This window comes from Phascolarctos cinereus, unplaced genomic scaffold, assembly GCF_003287225.1.
Source record: "Phascolarctos cinereus isolate Bilbo 61053 unplaced genomic scaffold, phaCin_HiC Scaffold_5;HRSCAF=322, whole genome shotgun sequence".
Taxonomy (NCBI): domain Eukaryota; kingdom Metazoa; phylum Chordata; class Mammalia; order Diprotodontia; family Phascolarctidae; genus Phascolarctos; species Phascolarctos cinereus.
The window spans coordinates 443897534-443913586 of record NW_027555958.1 but is presented as its reverse complement, the minus strand read 5'-3'; the positions used below and the strand labels follow the sequence as shown (position 1 = coordinate 443913586).

The window sequence follows — 16053 nt, the reverse complement described above, 5'->3', positions numbered from 1 at the left end:
GATTGTTCCATTTCGGTCTTTGTGCCTCTCCTCTCCTTCCCTTTCTCAGTACAGTGTCAGGCATCTAGTAGGAGGCTTAAAAAAAAAAAGTACCTGCTGATTGATGGATTCCCACCCACCTCCTCCCCGCTTCTACGTCGTCCTCAAAAGCCCGATGGGCCAACCTCAAGGTAGGGTACGCAGAGCCTCACTGTTTTGTCTTTTGGTTAGCAGGTAAAGAGTTGGGAAACCATCCCTAGTCCGTCTTAGGAGGTTGAGGGAAGCATCACTGCTCCCTTTCTTTTGCCCGTACCCCGACCCCTACTTCGCCGAGGGCAGGGTGTGGGGTGGGTGGGAAAGATTGCTACTGATTTCAGGAAAATTTTTTTATTCCAGTTCAATCCTGAAGGCGGAGGGCACAAGTACTACCCCCCAAAAGTTGTAGCAAAGTTCTCTGCAGTTCGGAAGGACCTGGCGTGTGTAAACATATCCTATGGGAGTGGGTATGGGCAAGAGCGTGGGGTTGCCTCGGGGGAGACCCAGGCCGGTGAATCGGATGGTACAGGCGAGGGAGGGGGGACAGGAAAACATGCATCCTGAAGCATGCAAAAGTTGTAGCCAAAGTTTGGAGGGATGGGGGTGGGGAACCAAAACACAGCGACAACGGCCCTTTCCTCCTTGTCTCCCTCGGAAGCTGCTCCCCAACAAAGCCTGTCCCTTGTCTCTGCCCTTCACTCCAGGGCCCGGGCTGACTTTCTCCTTGCGTCTGTCTTCCTCTGCTTTGGCTGCGGGCGCGCTCCCTGGGAGCTCATCCATTAACTCGGGAGGAAGAGGGGGAGGAGAGAAGAAGCGGGGAGGAGGGAGGAGGCAGGAGAGAGGAGGAGCCCCCGTCCCCCTCCGGAGGAGGAGCCCCCGTACCCTCTCGGAGGAGGAGCGCCCTTCCCCCCACCCCGCGCTCTGATTGAGGTGGCGTGTCCCCGCCCGGGCGTGTGCGCTCGGCTCAGCCCCAATGGGGGGACTCGGAGGCTGCGGAGCAGCTGGCGAGGGGCGCTTCTCTGCTCGTGACGAGTGACGCAGGGGCAGTGGCCCATCTAGAGCCCGTCTTCCTGCGCGATTCCCGCGGCTCCCTGTAGGAGGTGAGCGTCCCCAGGCTTGGGCCAGCGGCGTCTTAGCGCTGAGCTGGGAGCGGGCTGCCAGAGGGCTTCCATCGGCTCGGGCTCGGGCTCCCCAGCATTGCAGACCCTGGGTCTAGCTTTGACAGATCGGGTCCGAGGTACGTCTCCCCCAGCCTCCTCTCCCTATCCCGAGGCTGATTGGTTCTGGGGGCTCAGCGCGCGCCCCTTCTCCGGGACCCCGGTCTCCTTCTCCCAGCCAGCGAAGCAGCTCCGCGGGTCCCGAGTTTAGCCTCCTGCCCCCCTTAACTGCCTGCACCTTTGGAGTCCCGGTTCTGGATCTCCCCGGAGGTGACCCCATTCTCTGAGCCCACGCTTGATCCACACTCAGTCTCATCGGGTGTGTTTACGCACTCCGGGGTCCTTCCGAACTTGCAATGACAGGGACATCTCAGGGCTTCTCCTGCGTAGCTGGACATTGATAAGAGCCGGGGAGCGGGGACGCAGCTGCTTGGTGGCGGCTGCGGTTTGCTTTGGGATAGATGCCCCGGGGCTAGGGGTGCAGGCTTGCTCCTTCCATCCACATGCTGCTCTAACTTTTCCTCTCTGCTGTTCTCTCTAACTCCCCGCGGCTGAGCTGGCCACTGCCTCCAGGGAGCATAACTGCGCTGGTGGGAGAAGCTTGTGGGTTCGCGCTTAATTGACATTGCATCCAGCGTCCTTTCCGCTTGAGCTGGCCAACTTCACGGGTCTCCCGGGCTGGCTTTTGGTTTCGTCTGGGGTCTCCCCACTTTGCTCCTCAGTCCTTCTAGCTTGTATTTTCTGAGTATATTGCTCTGACCTTATTAGTTGTCATTAACCTCCTGGGTTCTGACGTTTGTCTCTTTGTATCATCGGTTCTGTGCCCTTGATCATTTGATCAGCACAAATTTGGAAACAATTAGGATATGTTGCTAGAAGAGGGCTCAGCTGACTTCCAGGTCCACAAGTTGACTAGAGCCAAGCTGTCTTCTCTATGTAGCTAATCATTTAGGAAGAGTGGAACCGATGTATTTGATGTCCACAAAATTTGCTGTAAAATGAGACAGCCCCACCTGGTTTCCAGGGCAGTTGTAGTTAGTGCCTGAATCCTGTCTTCTTCAGAGTGTCATTTATGCAGAAGTAGAAAGTAAAGATAATCGCAGCAGTAATAACTCACATTCATATAGCATTCTAAGGTTTGCAAAGTGTTTTGCAAGGAAATGACAAAAGTCTGGTCAGCACTTTTTTTTTCTTTAACCCAGTGTTTAGTGTTTAAGGTCTCTTGTTATCCCTACTGATGATTTTCTTGAGTTGAGATTTCTGCAGCCAACTTTAGAGTGAACCTGCTTCTTGGACGAAGGATTGATCATTAACAGTACGGGGTAGAGCACACAAATTCATGCGCCCTGGTTATCATTTGCTTTTCCATTTAAAATAGTAATCCTTAAAGCTGGATGGGGTATCTGGAACTTTACCTTTCAGGAGCAATTAAAAAGTAGTTAAACTTGCAATTAAAAAGTAGTTAAACTTTTAGGTTAGGTACTCGTGGAAGGGCCAGAACAGCACTCTGGGGTCTCTCTGCCTTGACCCACTCAGAAGAATGTGCTGACCAAATGATAATACAATGTACAAGTGATAATACAATGGATTTTCTTTGCATTTTCTTATTAACGTAGTTTTAATAATTAGTATCTTTCGTTAGTTCTCCAGACATTGTTGATGAGCATTATTTAGCTTCCTTTGGAAACAGCTTGAAGTTGGCACAGGAGGCAGGGAAATAATTCTTACCCCCTTATGGGCTATTAAAATAAAATTGATTTCATGCCTTTGTGTTAGCAATATCCCTTTCAGCTATGTCTCACAGTCCTCAGCTTTTGGCTTTCCTTCTGCATTGTTTAGCATTTCAAGGTTTCAGCATTTTTCCCCCCTTTTAGTCTGAGTCTTTGTCATTTGTCAGCCTTAATTTTTCCTGTTTTTATGAGATCTGAAATTAACCGGGCGGTCTTAAAAACACCCCGGCAATTGTAGCTTCAGTAACTATCCTCTTGTGAAACAAGCTTCCTGCGCCCCCAAGCCAGATTTATGTGTGCTAACAAGCCCAAAGCTAAACTCTGGGGAATTGCGATTGTTATGTTGAATGATATCCAGCAGGGGGAGTATAATATACTCCAGAAGTAGAAGGTGTAGAAACTAATTATTACTGGGTATTAGATGTTTCAAAAGCTAACAGCGAAGGGGCTTTATCTCATGGCTAACACAAGGTTACTTTATGGACCTGCAACCAAAAAAGTCGAGGATGAAGGGTCTTGGACCTCAAACTTCACTGAAAAAAGACAATAAACACTTCCAGGGCAGGCATTATTATCTGAAAAATACATTTTTAATGATATCTTTAATTTTTGCAATATCTACATTTCCTCTTGTAGCCATCTTTTATAATAAAGAATTTATTATATATTTTTACATATTGATTACACTTTCTAGTTTACCTATAATAGAATACTAATTATTAATTGTTATTAATAATAGTAACAGCCAACATTTATGTAGTGCCAGGCACTTTGCTAAGTACTTTGCAAACATCCTCACAACAACTCTAGGAGGCAGGTGCTATTATTATTCTTATTTTACAGGTGAGGAAACTGAGATAAATGGAGTGACTTGCCCAAGGTCACATAGCTAGTATCAGAATTCAGATCTTTTTTGATTCCAGGCTGAGTTCTTTATCCATTGCACCCCCTAGCTGCCTCCATTCACCAAAAGGTGAATATTGTTTTAGTTGGTAGATGCTTTTCTAAAAAAAAAGTTATGCGTAAATCGGTCCAGAGCTGTTGTTTCACTGTTATTGTGATTTATTGGTGAGGAAACTATTTTGACCAATGCAAATGTGCCATTTGTGTCTTCAGAGAGTTGCTCATGGGTAACATGGGTAATTAAACAACTTGTCTAGCCTCCCTTTGCCCAGTATTGCCTGTCAGAGATGGGACTTGGACCTAGGTCTTCCTGATTCTGGTACTCTAGGCTATTACAGGCTGCATGGAAGTGAATTTCTGTAACTGCAGTCATGGCTTAGATACATCAGGGGAGTTTCTGCTCTAAAGGAATCTTATTACAAATCCTTTTGTAAAGCAAACGTCATCATTCGTGTCAATCCTGATGTTCATATGTTAGGTAATGTGAGATACAGCCATAATTCCAATGCTTATCTTGGGTCACATTCTAAATGTTGGCAGATTCCATTATTATTTATGATGATCTCTAAAGAATTCACAGCAGGCATATTCCAGCTGAGTTGACTGACACGGTTGCTTTCTACAGGAAAGTGACAGCTAGGTTGTGTGTGTGTGTTTCTGTACATATAGCTTCAGTAATTCAAGGATCTGGGCTCATGCAGATCACAGCCCTTCTACTCCTAAGTTGAGTGTTTTCATGAATTCTGTGGCCAGAAAGAAAAAAAAAAGCTCTCATCTAGTGATTAACCCTGTGGTGATGAGCCTTCTGACACTTAGCTAAGCTGGCTGGCTCAAAGATAATAGTAATTTTATTGTTGTTGAGCTGTGTCCGACTCTTCATGATCCCATTTGAGGTTTTCTTGGCAAAAATACTGGAGTGGTTCGCCATTTCCTTCTCTAGCTCATTTTACAGATGATGAAACTGAGGCAGACAGGGTGAAGTGATTTGCCCAGGGTGACACAGGTAGTAAGAGTCTGAGGCTGGCTTTGAACTCAGGTTTTCCTGACTCTAGGCCTGTGTCACTCAGTTGCCCTATGCCACTGTTATTGCCTTTTCTAAAGCTGTATCAAGGAACGCCAAGGATAACATACCATCCTTAGGCTCTTTGAAAATATGCAGAAATTAGACTCCTAGGGGGTGCATTGCATGGACTATCTGATCTGGAGTCAGGAAGACCTGAGTTCCAATCTTTCATCAGACTTAATAGCAGTGTCATTCTGGGAAGGTCACCTAATCAAAGCCCAGGTTCCTTCCCTGTAAAACAGGATAGCAATGGCTCCTATTTTAGTCTTCGATATGTGTGTATGTGTGTGCACATCTATCTATGTATATGTCTATCCCTCCCTCCTTCTCTGCTTCTCTGTCTCTCTCTGTCTCTAACCTGCCTGTAGTTTTCTAGTCCTGTCTTCTTTCTGAGACTCTCAGTTTTTGACTTTGATTCATTCACCAAGTGAAAGTCAAGCGGCCAGGACTTCCACTATGAATTTGCATTAAAAACAACCAAATCAGTTTCTTGCCTTTTCAAATCTGTCTTAGGCTCACACTTTAAAAATGGAATTTCATTAGGCGTTCAACTTCCACAAAGTCTTAGTTAACCGGAGTAGTTTCGCTTGCCGACAGGGGTCAGGATTCCTTACTTAGCTTGACATCCAGTGGCTTTCTTTCTCCATGCTATGGGGGACTGGGAGTTGGGGGGAAATCAGTGCAAGAACCTGGCAGGGCTGGGATGCTTGAAGAAGAAATTAGGAAACCAATCCTCCCACTAGCTGGGAGATACCTGGGGCTTAATCTAACTCTCCTGACAAGCGGGCTTGATTGTATCTTGTAAAAGGGAGGTGTTAATTAGCCAAATTTACAAGGTAAGTAGCTTTGACTGCCTGCATATTGGAGGGCAGAGTTTAGGTCTATGAGCTCAGGCAAGAGGAAGATTTAAATATCTCCTGCATGGGCAGGGAAGTGATTCGTCATGACTTCTTTAGAATCAAAGTGATTACCAATTTCCAGGGCTCATAAATCAAGGGAAGGTTCGGAATTCTAGTTTAAACACATCAGACAGGTCAGCTGGAAAACTCAAGGATTCCTGTTAGGTATTAGCAGCACTGTTTTCATATTTTTGCCCAAGAATGACTGCTGATTTCTGATCAATAAAGTATTTGAGGATATATTTTGAAATCATAGCAGGTTCTGTTTCTTGCTTGTTACTGGATCAGGCATTCATCAGTTCTAATCTCATTAGAAATGGGATACCCTTTTTAAAAAATATATCTTTAATAATTGGTTTTTTTTTCTTCTTGAAATTCTTTGATATTCGTCCACCAGAAGGGTTTAAAAAAAATCTTGGAAGGAGAAAACATCACTTTCATCCAAACTGGACAAAAGAGGGCAGAACACACACACACACACACACACACACACACACACTTTGGCGTAGAAATTCATTTGACTCAAGGCTACAGATAGGTTGTTAATTTAAAGAATAAGACCAGAGAAAAGGGGGGTGGTGATGCAACAGATGTGGATGCTTCATGCACTTTCAGATGAAATTACTGAATGATTAGTTAACAGTTTGACTTTGTTGCAAGAGATATCTTATGAAGCTGGAGTAATCTGTAAATATCCATAAAGTAAAAACAAAACAGACCAATAAAATCTAGATTTTGGGAAAAAGTCGTTAGAAAATGCCTTTAAGATTGTTAAGTACCTTTTGAAATGTGTCCAACAGATGAGACTGAAAAACTTTGTAGGGATTTGCAATTTCCAAGCTGTGGAATTGCGAGACGGTCATGGGTTGTCCGTTTGTTTAGTTCCTTCCAATGTGGAGGAAGATATACTTCTGCCTGGCTGAGACAAATTCAGGGGTGCTTTTATGGCTTTGGGAAGGAAGCGCAGTCACCAAGGGGCTAGTTACCAAGACAGAACTACTGATTCCCTAACTGGAGTGGACCTTATCCTTCTCCAAACCCCTCATATTATCTTACCCTCTCCCCATGCCTGGAGCATCATCAAGGCTCATCTAATCACCATCAGCCTTGTGGTTTAAGGGACCTTCCCTGAGCATGCAGGGGCACTATACACCTTCACGCATGCACAAATGACCCCTGAGTTTGACCAAGAATAACCCAAGTGATGACAACAGGGCAAAAACATCTCCTTGGAAAAAGCTACCTGCCTCCTTACCTCCCCAGAAGCCCCATGGAAGGAAAACCACACTCCATTCCTCCCCCACGGAGGGACTTCTTCCAACCTGCCTCAGGTTCCTCAGAAATGCACGACCCTGCATCCACATAAACCTGAGTCCTAGGCCCTCTCCATAACCAACCCGTATCCTGAGGGGCTTGGTTCCATTTGCTTGGAAGGACTCTGGCCTTGGTATTCTTACTTGACTGAACCAGCTCTCTTGCTGTACTAACTACATCTTGACACAACCAGTGAGAGAATTACTCCCGGGACCCGAGCCTTGCCCATCCGATGGGATGTTCCTGATGAGCTCTTTTTATGGCTGAACTATGACAGCACGCCTCTGTAGGTCTCTAAGGAACAGACCTGCATCTATTTCCTGGTCACTCTCCAATTCTAGATTTCTTGTTTTCTTTTTGATTAAAGAGCTCCCTTTAATCACTGGCTTTTTTTTAAAGCACTCTGAAAGTTTTATTTTCACTTAAATGCTAAGTCCTAGCTAAAGATTTAAAGCCATTTGAAAAAAAAAAACATGACCTAGGTCAGTAATTTTGGTACTGCCAAACAGGGAGAGAAATAAATTTGAAGAGAATTTAAGAAAGTGAATAGCCATCAGTCATTTCTGAGGAAGGCTCCACTTGGGAAGTTTTCTGCATCTTAGAGTAGTGTACAGCTCATTTGTTTAAGAAACATTCAGGAAAATTTTTTTTTTGGCAAGAATGTTTGTATTTATGTTGCTTTTATGCCGAAAACTCAGATGACCTTAAACAGTTTTTAGTAGCTATCAACAGGTAATGACAACATGACGTAGTAGATGGAGAGCCAACCTCAAAGCCGTGTAACCTGGGTTCAAATTCTGTCTCTGATTTTGACTCTGGCTGTGTGGCTGTGGACAAATCACTGCTAAGTTGTCTGCCATCTCTGGGGCAGGGGAGGAGGGAAGACAAAAAGGAAAAAAGAAATGTGCTTGATAACTTAATTACATATTTAAAAGGAATAGGAAGTTGTATGTAACAGATTTGCAATTTCATGAGCAATCATCTTTTTTCTACTATGTTATAGAAATGCTTCATTTATTTCATAAATGAACAGTAAAATGAATTTAAAAAAATAAAAAGAAAGATGTGAAGTTGTAGAGAAGGTGCCAGTTGTTATCGGTCAAGGGAATTTTCTCCCCTTAAAGTTCCCTATACTAATGAAATTACAGCTCTGGTCATCATCCCTAAAATGTGAAATATAGTCTATTATGATTAAATAGTGTGAAATAAGTTTAGTAACAATTATAGTCACAGTTCATGCCCAAGTGCTATGTTTCTATGTGCTCTAAGCCTTATTTTTTGTCTTCTTAGCATACTTCCAGATGCTTTACAACTATCTCATTTGATCCCCATAAAAACTCTGGGAGCCAGCTGTCATTATTATCCCAATTTACAGCTGAGGAAACTTAGGCAAACAGGTTAAGAGACTTTCCCATGTTCACATAGCTAGCAAACATTGGAGGGCAGATTTGAACTCATGACTCCATTTGAACTCCCTGACTCCAGGCTCAGTGCTCTATCTATTGAGATAACTAACTGACTCTAGACAGGCTCTGGATCTTATTTCCTTCATCCATTAAATGAAGGGTTTGTATAAACTGGTCCATACAGTCCCGTTCATCTTTAAATCCATAGTATATGAAGTGTCAGAGGTGGGGTTTACCTGCCAATGTTTCCTCAGATTCAAGACTCCTCTTTAAAATGAAGACTAGCATCATCTTTTTCATGTGGCCAGTTCTTTTTTTTTTTTTTTTTTGCTAGGCAATGGGGTTAAGTGACTTGCTCAGGGTCACACAGCCAGTAAGTGTCATGTGTCTGAGGCCAGATCCGAGCTCAGGTCCTCCTGACTCCAGGGCTGGTGCTCTATCCACTGCAGCACTTAGCTGCCCCCCCCATTTCTACTTTTAAAGGAGTTCTTTTCTTTAGTGAATTTTTGTGCCTCTTTTACCATTCGGCCAATTCTGTTCTTTAAGATGTTATTTTCTTCAGTATTTTTTGTACCTCTTTTGCCAAGCTGTTAATTTTCTTTTCATAATTTTCTTGCATCGCTCTCATTTCTTTTCTCTAGTTTTCTTCTACCATTTTTTCCTCTTTTTTGAAACTCTTCTAGGAAGTCTGACTGGCCTTGGATCCAATTAGCATTTTAATTTGAAGCTTTGCTTATAGCTGTTTTCCCTTGTCTTTCTCTAAGTTTATTTCTTAGACTTCCTTGCCTTCACAGTAACTTTTTATGATCAAGTTCTTTTTGGTGGTGGTTGTTGTTTGCTCTTTTTCCTATCTCGGCTCACATAGGGATGGAGAGACACTATGCGAAGCTTCAGGCTTTTTTGTGTTGCTGTTTTCAGAGCTAGTTCTGGAGGACTGTAGATTGTTGATGCTTGCAAGGTGGTGTTATCCTGGGACAGGTGTGGTCACTGTTTTCCTGGTCTGGGCTCTAGTCTTTACCCAGGAAGGCCCCTGGTCCCCAGAAGCCACAGGTACTGGTGCTCCTTTCTGCCCTGGAACTTCAAGCCAGAAATGCTTATGAGCAAAAGAGTTGCCAGTCAGCACCAGCTGTACTCAGTGCCTGGGTATACCACTGGTTCTCCTGCCTTGCTCTGGGCCTGCGTCTTCTCTGGTTTTACAGACATCTCCTGCAGACCTTCTAAGTTACTTTATGCTAAAAAAAAAAAGTCTCCCTCTGACCTTTTGTAGGCTCTGCTGCACCAAAATTTGATTTGAGGTGTTATTTCAAAGTTGTTTGGAGGGGAATGTTGGGAGAATTCAGCTGGATCCTGGCCTGTATTCCCAATATTTGTTAATTGATTGAAGGTTGTCTAGGGTGGCAGGGGGAGGACATTAGGAAAAGAGATGGACACTAATTTAGGAACCTGTTTTTCCTGTTGGTTCATGGGATGCCACTGATAGAGTGGGATTGTGGTAGATAGATGAGTGATCTGCTATAGATGGAGCTTGGGTTTGAGGGGAGAAAAGCATTTGTGCGTCTGTCCTTTGGTGAAGGCTATTTCATGTCATTGGTCCATGCTGAAGGTCATGTTTCTGAGTGGAAGATTACAGGTTCAGCATTTGCAAATGCATACGTGTGAGTGGATTGCCTTCTGCAAAAAAAAATGAGCTTTTCCTTGCAGGTTCTTGTCCTTGAACCTTCTATGTAGCTGTAATCAAGCAAAGACTTCGTATTTGGAAGGCTATCACATGTATCATAAGAATAAAATTGCTGGCTTCCTCAGGGAGCGGGGAGGGATGGAAGGGAGGGAGAGAATTTGGAATTCAACATTTTAAAAATTATTGTTAAAATTTGTTTTACACATAATTGGGAAATATTTAATGAAATAAATAAAAACAGCTAAAAAAGAGATTTGGAAGGCAAGCTTTCGGCTGTGTTGATGGATATGCCTAAATGGATGAGGTGGGGTTCTTTCATAATCTGGTTGATTTTCTACTCTATTTTATGCTGTTTCGGTCGCTGGAGATTGAAAGAATACATTGGGTCATTTTGCAAATGAATAGATTCTCTTTCATAAGGTCTTTCAGTCATTAACCTCCTGACTAACTGATGCTTTTGAAGTGGTGAAATGTTCTTCTGACTGAGAACCTGGGTTCAAATCCCACCTCAGATACTTATTAGCTGTGTGACTTAAGGAAAGTCATGTAACCTTTCTGTGCCTCAGCTTCCTCATCTGTAAAATGAGGAGGTTGGATTGTATGGTCTGTAATGCTGCCTTTTCCAGCTCTGAATCTATAAATATGGAATTTCATTTTACAGGTAATTATAGGTTGTTAAGAAGATAAATTTATTTGAGGTGAAATATATGGAATAAATGCTTCAAAGCTTCCTGTACAAGTGATAAATCAGACACTTTGATGGTATATACTCAATATTGGCATATAGTACTGGTTCTTTGCTAGGTGGATGCCTTTTCACCCCTCCTTTGTGTGTGTCTTAATAACAGGTATCTCATTTTGTTAAATTAAACTCTGTGTAATTGACCATCAAGCAGACACTTGTTTTCAAATATTTGAACAGGAAGTCATCTGGAAGAGAGATTTGATTTATCCTGGGAGGTGCCAAAGGGCAGAGCTGAGCCTGTGTTGTTGCTGGGAGGCAGATTTCGACTTAGTATAAAGAACTTTCTAACAACTGGAATTGCCCTCAGGTGTAGTGATCTGCCATGTAAGGGATTAGGTTCTTCATCCCTGGAGCAGAGGTTGGCTGAGCATCACAAAGGGTGATTGCAGGGACGGTTCTTGCCCTGGATGGAAGGATGGATAAGAAGGATCCTTTTCTATTCTACAAATCGATGAGTAAAATTAAACCCACCTGTGAGGGGAATCACCTCTGACTCATACACTTTGTTTTGTTGCAGTCTTCTCTTTATGTGTGGGAGAAGTTTCTGAACTCCTTAATGTATATATTTAGTATTGCTGATTTATATTTTTCGACAAAGTTCCCAAGCAAATGGTGAAGTTGTAATCAATAAGCTTAGTAGGCCTTTTCCTTTGGTTTTCTTGAATTTTAAAGGGCATTTGCTTCGTTGTTGTTATTCAGTCATTTCAGTTGTGTCTGACTTTTTGTGGCCCTATCTGGAATTCCCTTGGCAAAGATACTGGAGTGGTTTGCCATTTCCCTGTCCAGCTCCTTTTACAGATGAGGAACTGAGGCAACAGGGGTGAGTGACTTGCCCAGGGTCACACAGCTAGGAAGTGTCTGAGGCTGGATTTGAACTCACAAAGATGAGTCTTCCTGAGTCCAGACCCAGTCCTCTAGGCACTATGGCACCACCTACCTGCCCATGGTATTGGCTACTTGCCTTTTTTTCTGTATCCATGGTGAATCAAGAAAAAAAACCCGAACAGACGTATAGTTCCACAAAATACAATGTCAGTCCATTTTCCCAATTAAGTCAAAATTAGGCTTTACTCGTCATTATTCATCGTTAGCAAATAACGTTTACTGAGATTCACTTGAATAGATCACACTTATTGAAGGCCGTCCCTGTATATTGGTATAAGAACATCTTGGACCTGGAGCCAGGAAATCCCGCTTCTGACACTTACAAGCAAAGTGACCTTGGGCAAATCACTTAACTTCTCAGAGACTCAGTTTTCTCATCTGTAACATGAGGGTGCTGGGCTAGTTGGCTTCTGAGCTCCCTTCTAAATCCAAGTGTCTGCTTGGTGGTCAATTACACGGAGTTTAATTTAACAAAAACGAGATACCTGTTATTAAGACACACACAAAGGCTCTAAATCCATAAGGCTATCATAATAACAGTCAGCCTTCATCTAGCACTTTAAGGCTGGAATGGTATGTTGTGCATATTAACTCACAGCTGATCTTCATAACAGCTCTGGGAGACAGATGCTATTAATAGCTTCATTTTATAATTGAGGAAACTGAGGCTGAGAGAAATTAAATGACTTGCTTAGGATCACCCAGCTAGTTAGTGCCCAAGGCTGAATTTGAACTCAGTTTCTTCCTGATGCCAGGTAAATTAAATGCTATTTAGTTAATTCCTACCTTTTGCTCTCTCTTTGCTATCTCCTTTTTTTCTTTGCAAAAAAAATCCTATATATTTAATTGTTAGTTTCCTTAATGTGTCCTTCTTCTCTTCCCTTCCTCTCCTAAAAACTAATTAGCAGCCTAGTATGTGGGCATTTTTCTCCATCCACTAATGCCCTCATCCTCATGCTGGCATGGGAGTGACCCAAGGCTGCCCAGGGCAGTGTAGGCAGAGTGTAAGCTCCTGATGTTACTTCCGAGTGACCAATGGCATTTCTTTTCATGTGACCACAAGCTTAGCTCAATTCAGAGACTCTTCTTACAGAGCTGTCTTCAGCAGCACCGTTTACTAAGTCACTAAGGGGGTTCTGTGAATAAATCAGTTCCTGTATGTATGGGCTGCCTTAGGTTGGTAAAAACTCTGGCTGAGATTTTTTTCCTTCATTTTGTCCATACCTTTGATTTCATCTACCACTGTGGCAGGTAGGCAACCTGACCTAACTTGATCTTAGAGAGGGCCCTGGGACACTCGACAACTTACTCCAATTCAGTATGGGTCAGAAGCAGTATAAGACCCCAACTTTTCCTGTCTCCAAGGCCAGCCCTTTCTCTGCCCTGCCAAGCCGCCTTTCACTGGGAGGAGTAGATGGGGACAGATCAGACACAGTCCTTGCCCTCAGGAGTTTACAGTTCTTTGACGTGTATTGTTTTCTTAACTCATACAGTTACCATCTAACCACAAAAGTGCTTGGACTCAAGTCCTAAATGGCTCGGACTTCGAGTTGTTGACCAATAGAGGATTTTCAGCAATCCTGATGTTACCTAAATCATTGAAAACGGGGTATAGTATCCCATCCAAGGCAGGACCGTTGGTAGCAGCACTTTCCAATTGAACGTAAGGAAGCGATGACAAAGCTTGGTTTAGCTCCCCAATAATTTTGAGAGACTATAATTAGTCATGAAAAGGAGATGCCTGTTGGCACCATTATAGGCGTGTCTGTCTTAATATTGCCTCTTTTTCAGTTAATCTCCTTTGGGGGTAGGCATATGGTTAAGAGGCTTGGTTAAATAAAGCTAAAAGAGGAACATGATTTATATTAAGGTATTGGGCTTGGCAGGTAATGCAGTGGCGAAGATATTGCACTCCAAAGCCAGGAAGAGGCCACCTGTTTCTAATTACATATCACAGAAAAGTGGGACAAGCCAAGGAAAATGATCATTTTGGGGTTGGAGTTTTGGAGGAAGGAGTCTTGGGGAGAAAGGGTCATAGATAGACTTTCAGAGAAATTTACATTGGCTTTTAGATTGGGCTCAAAGTCTTAAGAGTTGGCAATGTTTTTCTTATTTTAAGGCTTGGAGGGCATCTTCTGTTCTGTTTTTGTTATTTCTCTGATAGCAAACAGAAAAACCATCTTGGAGTTTTTGCCAGGTCTTAAGGAGTTGAGTTTCAGGCAACAGTCAACAATCGTTTATTAAGTACTTACTGTGTGCCAGGCACTGTGTAATCTGTGTGTCCCCACTTGTGGATCTAGAAAAGTCGGAAGAATTTTAAAATCTTCCCCCATTTTGTAACCACCTATCATGGAGCTGGAGTCCTGGAGTCAAGAAGACCTGAGTTCAAATCCAGCCTCAGATACTTACAAGCTGTGTAACCTGGAAAAGTCATTTAACCTCTGTCTGCCTTAGTTTCCTCATCTGTAAAGTGGGGATAACAATAGCACATACCTCTCTAGGTTGTTATGAGGTTAAGATGAGATCATATTTGTAAGTGCCTTGCAAACCTTAAAACCTTATTTAAATGCTAATTATCATCATCTTCATCCCTATCATCATCTTCATCATCATCATCATCACCTTCATCATCATGTCTGCTTGCTTTCCCTTCACACTGTCTCTTGAATCTGTCCTTTCCTCTCTATTACAATGGTTACCACCTCCGACTTGTAGACTTCATCACCTCTCGCCTAGACCATTATAGCAGCATCCTCTTAATTGATACTGTAGTTTCAATCCTCTCCCATTTCTAGTCCCTCCTCTATACAACTGCCAAAATAATCTCCCTAAAGTATAAGTCTAATTCTGTCATTCTTCGCTGCTTAATGACTGTCTGAGGCTTCCACTTGTCTCTGGGATAAAATACAAATTCTTCAGCTTTATTTCTTCCTATTAGCTTATTAATTTTTTTCAATGAATAAACATCTAATTTCCTTCATTTCTCTCCATAATAAAAAAAGAAAAACACAGCCCTTGTAACATCTCACTGTGCCTTCTAAGCTGCCTCCAGACTACCTTTCTAAGCTTATTGTATATTCCTTCTTCATTCTGCATTACAGTCAAATGAACTAGTCTGCAAATTTGTTGTTGTTTTTCAGTCACGTCTGACTCTTTGTGACCCCTTTTTGGGGTTTTCTTGGCAAAGATACTGGAGTGGTTTGCTATTTCCTTCTCTAGCTCATTTTACATATGAGGAAACTGAGTCAAACAGAGTGAAGTGACTTGCCCAGGGTCACACAGCTAGTAAGTCTCTGAGGCTAGATTTGAACTCAGGTCTTCCTGCTCTGGGTCCAGCACTCTACTTACTGCACCACCTAGCAGTTCTAAATTTGGCATTGCCTAAACCTGGACCATACCCCTCCTCTCTGTTAGCTCTTAGAAAATCCCAGTATTCCTTCAAGACTCAGCTCCTGTGCCATTTTCTATGTGGGAACATTTCTTGATCCTCCTAGTGGTTGGTGTGTTCTTCACCTCTTTCTCAAATGATCACGTATTATGTGCTCATCTGCTCACCTGTTGTATTCTTCCACTTAATTATAAGCCCCCAAGGTCGGGGGCTGGTTTTCATTTTTTTTTTCTTATTATCCCTGCTAGGCACCCGCTCGGTGCTTAGCATATAGCTCGAGCTTGTTGGATTGGACTGGATTGTTGGGTAATAGTTGGTGTCATCATTTTTTAATGCTGTATTTTTTACCACTAATTTTTCTTTTTTTCTCTCTTTTTAATTAAGGGGTAGGGGTGCGAAGGAGGGAATGAGAAAAAGCCTAACTGGGAGTATCAGAATTACTGAGTGTGATAATTTCTATCAATGTTTATCTCAAGAAATCAGCCTTTCTCAAAACCTACCAGTTTCGGTATCTTCTGAGATGCTGATGATAATTGAGAAATTCTCTCCTCTGCCAGTACTCAAAGAATGCTCCCAGAGTTAGTTTCCTGTACAGACCTCTAGGGCAGTGGTTTCCAGACTTTATAGCGGGAACATTCCCTGTTTAAAAAATGTGTAGCCCTCCCTTTCTTAAAACAATCTACAGAAATATTTTTCAGTTCACATTTTATTAAAATAAAAAAAATTATAATTTTAATAACACCCAAATGTTAAATATGGCGTAAAAGAGACCAAAATAGTAGTTGCTGTGCAGCATTCATCAGGATGTCGCAGGAGCATAGATTTAGAGTTGGAAGGGGCTTTTTACATGATTTAAGTCCGACTTCCTCA

The 16053-nt window shown here is 42.7% G+C and overlaps 1 protein-coding gene across 1 annotated transcript in view; it reads left to right on the top strand.

Moving 5' to 3' along the window:
* Positions 1-640: 640 nt before the first annotated feature.
* Positions 641-16053, top strand: part of TGFBR3 (transforming growth factor beta receptor 3) — a 239881-nt gene continuing 224468 nt past the window's right edge. Inside the window, exon 1 of the mRNA XM_020975375.2 lies at positions 641-1252. The gene's annotated coding sequence lies outside the window, so the exon portion shown is untranslated. The remainder of the gene's footprint in view (positions 1253-16053) is intronic.